The sequence below is a fragment of the Halictus rubicundus genome, unplaced genomic scaffold, assembly GCF_050948215.1.
Source record: "Halictus rubicundus isolate RS-2024b unplaced genomic scaffold, iyHalRubi1_principal scaffold0867, whole genome shotgun sequence".
NCBI lineage: Eukaryota > Metazoa > Arthropoda > Insecta > Hymenoptera > Halictidae > Halictus > Halictus rubicundus.
Genome location: NW_027489408.1, coordinates 5,001 through 12,500, shown reverse-complemented (window position 1 = coordinate 12,500; position 7,500 = coordinate 5,001).

Here is a 7,500-nt window from a genome sequence, read left to right as displayed (position 1 = left end):
CCGACGGAGTAGCACATCCGTCCATTATTTGCTAATAACTCGATAAATAATAATTGTAGCGAGTTTGGTGTTATGATATATATTGTTAGAAACCGTCTATATTACAGTGATATCACGTCGAAAATCGTCTAGGACCGATAGGGAAAAAGTTTCCTCTTGGCGGTGGGACTTAGAAAAATTTCCAGAGTTTTGTCGACGGAGTAGCACATCCGTCCATTATTTGCTAATAACTCGATAAATAATAATTGTAGCGAGTTTGGTGTTATGATATATATTGTTAGAAACCGTCTATATTACAGTGATATCACGTCGAAAATCGTCTAGGACCGATAGGGAAAAAGTTTCCTCTTGGCGGTGGGACTTAGAAAAATTTTCGTCGAACGTCCGACGGAGTAGCACATCCGTCCATTATTTGCTAATAACTCGATAAATAATAATTGTAGCGAGTTTGGTGTTATGATATATATTGTTAGAAACCGTCTATATTACAGTGATATCACGTCGAAAATCGTCTAGGACCGATACGGAAAAAGTTTCCTCTTAGCGGTGGGACTTAGAAAAATTTCCAGAGTTTTGTCGACGGAGTAGCACATCCGTCCATTATTTGCTAATAACTCGATAAATAATAATTGTAGCGAGTTTGGTGTTATGATATATATTGTTAGAAACCGTCTATATTACAGTGATATCACGTCGAAAATCGTCTAGGACCGATAGGGAAAAAGTTTCCTCTTGGCGGTGGGACTTAGAAAAATTTTCGTCGAACGTCCGACGAAGTAGCACATCCGTCCATTATTTGCTAATAACTCGATAAATAATAATTGTAGCGAGTTTGGTGTTATGATACATATTGTTAGAAACCGTCTATATTACAGTGATATCACGTCGAAAATCGTCTAGGACCGATAGGGAAAAAGTTTCCTCTTGGCGGTGGGACTTGGAAAAATTTTCGTCGAACGTCCGACGGAGTAGCACATCCGTCCATTATTTGCTAATAACTCGATAAATAATAATTGTAGCGAGTTTGGTGTTATGATATATATTGTTAGAAACCGTCTATATTACAGTGATATCACGTCGAAAATCGTCTAGGACCGATACGGAAAAAGTTTCCTCTTGGCGGTGGGACTTAGAAAAATTTCCAGAGTTTTGTCGACGGAGTAGCACATCCGTCCATTATTTGCTAATAACTCGATAAATAATAATTGTAGCGAGTTTGGTGTTATGATATATATTGTTAGAAACCGTCTATATTACAGTGATATCACGTCGAAAATCGTCTAGGACCGATAGGGAAAAAGTTTCCTCTTGGCGGTGGGACTTAGAAAAATTTCCAGAGTTTTGTCGACGGAGTAGCACATCCGTCCATTATTTGCTAATAACTCGATAAATAATAATTGTAGCGAGTTTGGTGTTATGATATATATTGTTAGAAACCGTCTATATTACAGTGATATCACGTCGAAAATCGTCTAGGACCGATAGGGAAAAAGTTTCCTCTTGGCGGTGGGACTTAGAAAAATTTTCGTCGAACGTCCGACGGAGTAGCACATCCGTCCATTATTTGCTAATAACTCGATAAATAATAATTGTAGCGAGTTTGGTGTTATGATATATATTGTTAGAAACCGTCTATATTACAGTGATATCACGTCGAAAATCGTCTAGGACCGATACGGAAAAAGTTTCCTCTTGGCGGTGGGACTTAGAAAAATTTTCGTCGAACGTCCGACGGAGTAGCACATCCGTCCATTATTTGCTAATAACTCGATAAATAATAATTGTAGCGAGTTTGGTGTTATGATATATATTGTTAGAAACCGTCTATATTACAGTGATATCACGTCGAAAATCGTCTAGGACCGATACGGAAAAAGTTTCCTCTTAGCGGTGGGACTTAGAAAAATTTCCAGAGTTTTGTCGACGGAGTAGCACATCCGTCCATTATTTGCTAATAACTCGATAAATAATAATTGTAGCGAGTTTGGTGTTATGATATATATTGTTAGAAACCGTCTATATTACAGTGATATCACGTCGAAAATCGTCTAGGACCGATAGGGAAAAAGTTTCCTCTTGGCGGTGGGACTTAGAAAAATTTTCGTCGAACGTCCGACGGAGTAGCACATCCGTCCATTATTTGCTAATAACTCGATAAATAATAATTGTAGCGAGTTTGGTGTTATGATATATATTGTTAGAAACCGTCTATATTACAGTGATATCACGTCGAAAATCGTCTAGGACCGATAGGGAAAAAGTTTCCTCTTGGCGGTGGGACTTAGAAAAATTTTCGTCGAACGTCCGACGGAGTAGCACATCCGTCCATTATTTGCTAATAACTCGATAAATAATAATTGTAGCGAGTTTGGTGTTATGATATATATTGTTAGAAACCGTCTATATTACAGTGATATCACGTCGAAAATCGTCTAGGACCGATACGGAAAAAGTTTCCTCTTAGCGGTGGGACTTAGAAAAATTTCCAGAGTTTTGTCGACGGAGTAGCACATCCGTCCATTATTTGCTAATAACTCGATAAATAATAATTGTAGCGAGTTTGGTGTTATGATACATATTGTTAGAAACCGTCTATATTACAGTGATATCACGTCGAAAATCGTCTAGGACCGATACGGAAAAAGTTTCCTCTTAGCGGTGGGACTTAGAAAAATTTTCGTCGAACGTCCGACGGAGTAGCACATCCGTCCATTATTTGCTAATAACTCGATAAATAATAATTGTAGCGAGTTTGGTGTTATGATATATATTGTTAGAAACCGTCTATATTACAGTGATATCACGTCGAAAATCGTCTAGGACCGATACGGAAAAAGTTTCCTCTTGGCGGTGGGACTTAGAAAAATTTTCGTCGAACGTCCGACGGAGTAGCACATCCGTCCATTATTTGCTAATAACTCGATAAATAATAATTGTAGCGAGTTTGGTGTTATGATATATATTGTTAGAAACCGTCTATATTACAGTGATATCACGTCGAAAATCGTCTAGGACCGATACGGAAAAAGTTTCCTCTTGGCGGTGGGACTTAGAAAAATTTCCAGAGTTTTGTCGACGGAGTAGCACATCCGTCCATTATTTGCTAATAACTCGATAAATAATAATTGTAGCGAGTTTGGTGTTATGATATATATTGTTAGAAACCGTCTATATTACAGTGATATCACGTCGAAAATCGTCTAGGACCGATAGGGAAAAAGTTTCCTCTTGGCGGTGGGACTTAGAAAAATTTTCGTCGAACGTCCGACGGAGTAGCACATCCGTCCATTATTTGCTAATAACTCGATAAATAATAATTGTAGCGAGTTTGGTGTTATGATATATATTGTTAGAAACCGTCTATATTACAGTGATATCACGTCGAAAATCGTCTAGGACCGATACGGAAAAAGTTTCCTCTTAGCGGTGGGACTTAGAAAAATTTCCAGAGTTTTGTCGACGGAGTAGCACATCCGTCCATTATTTGCTAATAACTCGATGAATAATAATTGTAGCGAGTTTGGTGTTATGATATATATTGTTAGAAACCGTCTATATTACAGTGATATCACGTCGAAAATCGTCTAGGACCGATAGGGAAAAAGTTTCCTCTTGGCGGTGGGACTTAGAAAAATTTTCGTCGAACGTCCGACGGAGTAGCACATCCGTCCATTATTTGCTAATAACTCGAAGAATAATAATTGTAGCGAGTTTGGTGTTATGATATATATTGTTAGAAACCGTCTATATTACAGTGATATCACGTCGAAAATCGTCTAGGACCGATAGGGAAAAAGTTTCCTCTTGGCGGTGGGACTTAGAAAAATTTTCGTCGAACGTCCGACGGAGTAGCACATCCGTCCATTATTTGCTAATAACTCGATAAATAATAATTGTAGCGAGTTTGGTGTTATGATATATATTGTTAGAAACCGTCTATATTACAGTGATATCACGTCGAAAATCGTCTAGGACCGATACGGAAAAAGTTTCCTCTTAGCGGTGGGACTTAGAAAAATTTCCAGAGTTTTGTCGACGGAGTAGCACATCCGTCCATTATTTGCTAATAACTCGATGAATAATAATTGTAGCGAGTTTGGTGTTATGATATATATTGTTAGAAACCGTCTATATTACAGTGATATCACGTCGAAAATCGTCTAGGACCGATAGGGAAAAAGTTTCCTCTTGGCGGTGGGACTTAGAAAAATTTTCGTCGAACGTCCGACGGAGTAGCACATCCGTCCATTATTTGCTAATAACTCGATAAATAATAATTGTAGCGAGTTTGGTGTTATGATATATATTGTTAGAAACCGTCTATATTACAGTGATATCACGTCGAAAATCGTCTAGGACCGATACGGAAAAAGTTTCCTCTTAGCGGTGGGACTTAGAAAAATTTCCAGAGTTTTGTCGACGGAGTAGCACATCCGTCCATTATTTGCTAATAACTCGATAAATAATAATTGTAGCGAGTTTGGTGTTATGATATATATTGTTAGAAACCGTCTATATTACAGTGATATCACGTCGAAAATCGTCTAGGACCGATAGGGAAAAAGTTTCCTCTTGGCGGTGGGACTTAGAAAAATTTCCAGAGTTTTGTCGACGGAGTAGCACATCCGTCCATTATTTGCTAATAACTCGATAAATAATAATTGTAGCGAGTTTGGTGTTATGATATATATTGTTAGAAACCGTCTATATTACAGTGATATCACGTCGAAAATCGTCTAGGACCGATAGGGAAAAAGTTTCCTCTTGGCGGTGGGACTTAGAAAAATTTTCGTCGAACGTCCGACGGAGTAGCACATCCGTCCATTATTTGCTAATAACTCGATAAATAATAATTGTAGCGAGTTTGGTGTTATGATATATATTGTTAGAAACCGTCTATATTACAGTGATATCACGTCGAAAATCGTCTAGGACCGATACGGAAAAAGTTTCCTCTTAGCGGTGGGACTTAGAAAAATTTCCAGAGTTTTGTCGACGGAGTAGCACATCCGTCCATTATTTGCTAATAACTCGATAAATAATAATTGTAGCGAGTTTGGTGTTATGATACATATTGTTAGAAACCGTCTATATTACAGTGATATCACGTCGAAAATCGTCTAGGACCGATACGGAAAAAGTTTCCTCTTAGCGGTGGGACTTAGAAAAATTTTCGTCGAACGTCCGACGGAGTAGCACATCCGTCCATTATTTGCTAATAACTCGATAAATAATAATTGTAGCGAGTTTGGTGTTATGATATATATTGTTAGAAACCGTCTATATTACAGTGATATCACGTCGAAAATCGTCTAGGACCGATACGGAAAAAGTTTCCTCTTGGCGGTGGGACTTAGAAAAATTTCCAGAGTTTTGTCGACGGAGTAGCACATCCGTCCATTATTTGCTAATAACTCGATAAATAATAATTGTAGCGAGTTTGGTGTTATGATATATATTGTTAGAAACCGTCTATATTACAGTGATATCACGTCGAAAATCGTCTAGGACCGATAGGGAAAAAGTTTCCTCTTGGCGGTGGGACTTAGAAAAATTTTCGTCGAACGTCCGACGGAGTAGCACATCCGTCCATTATTTGCTAATAACTCGATAAATAATAATTGTAGCGAGTTTGGTGTTATGATATATATTGTTAGAAACCGTCTATATTACAGTGATATCACGTCGAAAATCGTCTAGGACCGATACGGAAAAAGTTTCCTCTTAGCGGTGGGACTTAGAAAAATTTTCGTCGAACGTCCGACGGAGTAGCACATCCGTCCATTATTTGCTAATAACTCGAAGAATAATAATTGTAGCGAGTTTGGTGTTATGATATATATTGTTAGAAACCGTCTATATTACAGTGATATCACGTCGAAAATCGTCTAGGACCGATAGGGAAAAAGTTTCCTCTTGGCGGTGGGACTTAGAAAAATTTTCGTCGAACGTCCGACGGAGTAGCACATCCGTCCATTATTTGCTAATAACTCGATAAATAATAATTGTAGCGAGTTTGGTGTTATGATATATATTGTTAGAAACCGTCTATATTACAGTGATATCACGTCGAAAATCGTCTAGGACCGATAGGGAAAAAGTTTCCTCTTGGCGGTGGGACTTAGAAAAATTTTCGTCGAACGTCCGACGGAGTAGCACATCCGTCCATTATTTGCTAATAACTCGATAAATAATAATTGTAGCGAGTTTGGTGTTATGATATATATTGTTAGAAACCGTCTATATTACAGTGATATCACGTCGAAAATCGTCTAGGACCGATACGGAAAAAGTTTCCTCTTGGCGGTGGGACTTAGAAAAATTTTCGTCGAACGTCCGACGGAGTAGCACATCCGTCCATTATTTGCTAATAACTCGATAAATAATAATTGTAGCGAGTTTGGTGTTATGATATATATTGTTAGAAACCGTCTATATTACAGTGATATCACGTCGAAAATCGTCTAGGACCGATACGGAAAAAGTTTCCTCTTAGCGGTGGGACTTAGAAAAATTTCCAGAGTTTTGTCGACGGAGTAGCACATCCGTCCATTATTTGCTAATAACTCGATAAATAATAATTGTAGCGAGTTTGGTGTTATGATATATATTGCTAGAAATCGTCTATATTACAGTGATATCACGTCGAAAATCGTCTAGGACCGATACTTAAAAATTTTCCTCTTATTTGTGGGACTTAGAAAAATTTTCAAAGTTCGGTGAATTATGAAAAGTTGGTTATTTTGTGTAAAATAATATAGAAATGTTAAAATTTATTATATTTTGTGAAAAAAATTTTTATACTTTTTTCGCTCTAAGTTCCAACAGCCCCGCCGGGAGGTCTGTTGCCGCGGCGGTTTGCGGCCATAAGCGCGCGTGCTATTGACCGCGCGGCGCCGGCGTCCCGGCCGGCCGTTCGGTATCTATAAGAGAGTCGACGGTTCGGTCGAGTCGGTCGGTGCAGCGCGCGTCTGTGGCTATTCTACGATCTCGGTCGAGAAGCAGTCATGGGCGCCTCGAGACTTCGGTCTTGACTGTTTCGTACCGTGCTTCGTATCGAATTATTCTCTACACAGCATTGCCACGGGTCGGTGTCCTAGACCGAATGGCCCTTATGTGGCGAGCCTTCCCTTAGTGGAGGTTGGTGACTTGTATTCACTTTTGTGTTTACTCGTACTAACTGAGCATCAACTCTTATGTCCGAGCGACTAAGGTATGAAAAAGAGAAAATAGAGTTAAAGAGAAAAAAAATTCTGTCTTTTAAAGACAGAATAAAGAGAAAAATTCGTTAAATAATAGAGGTGTCCTATTTCGTTTATGCCCAGCGCGAGCAGAAGAACACGGTTTCTCGCAGTCCAGCATGCGTCCTGTCCGCGCTTCCTCGGCACTTGTGTCGATTTTGTCCAGCGCAGTGGTTACGTGCTTCCGCGATCCATGTTTGGAACTATACGCGCCTCCACGATTAGGCAAACCATGTTATTATATGAAACGAATGTATGA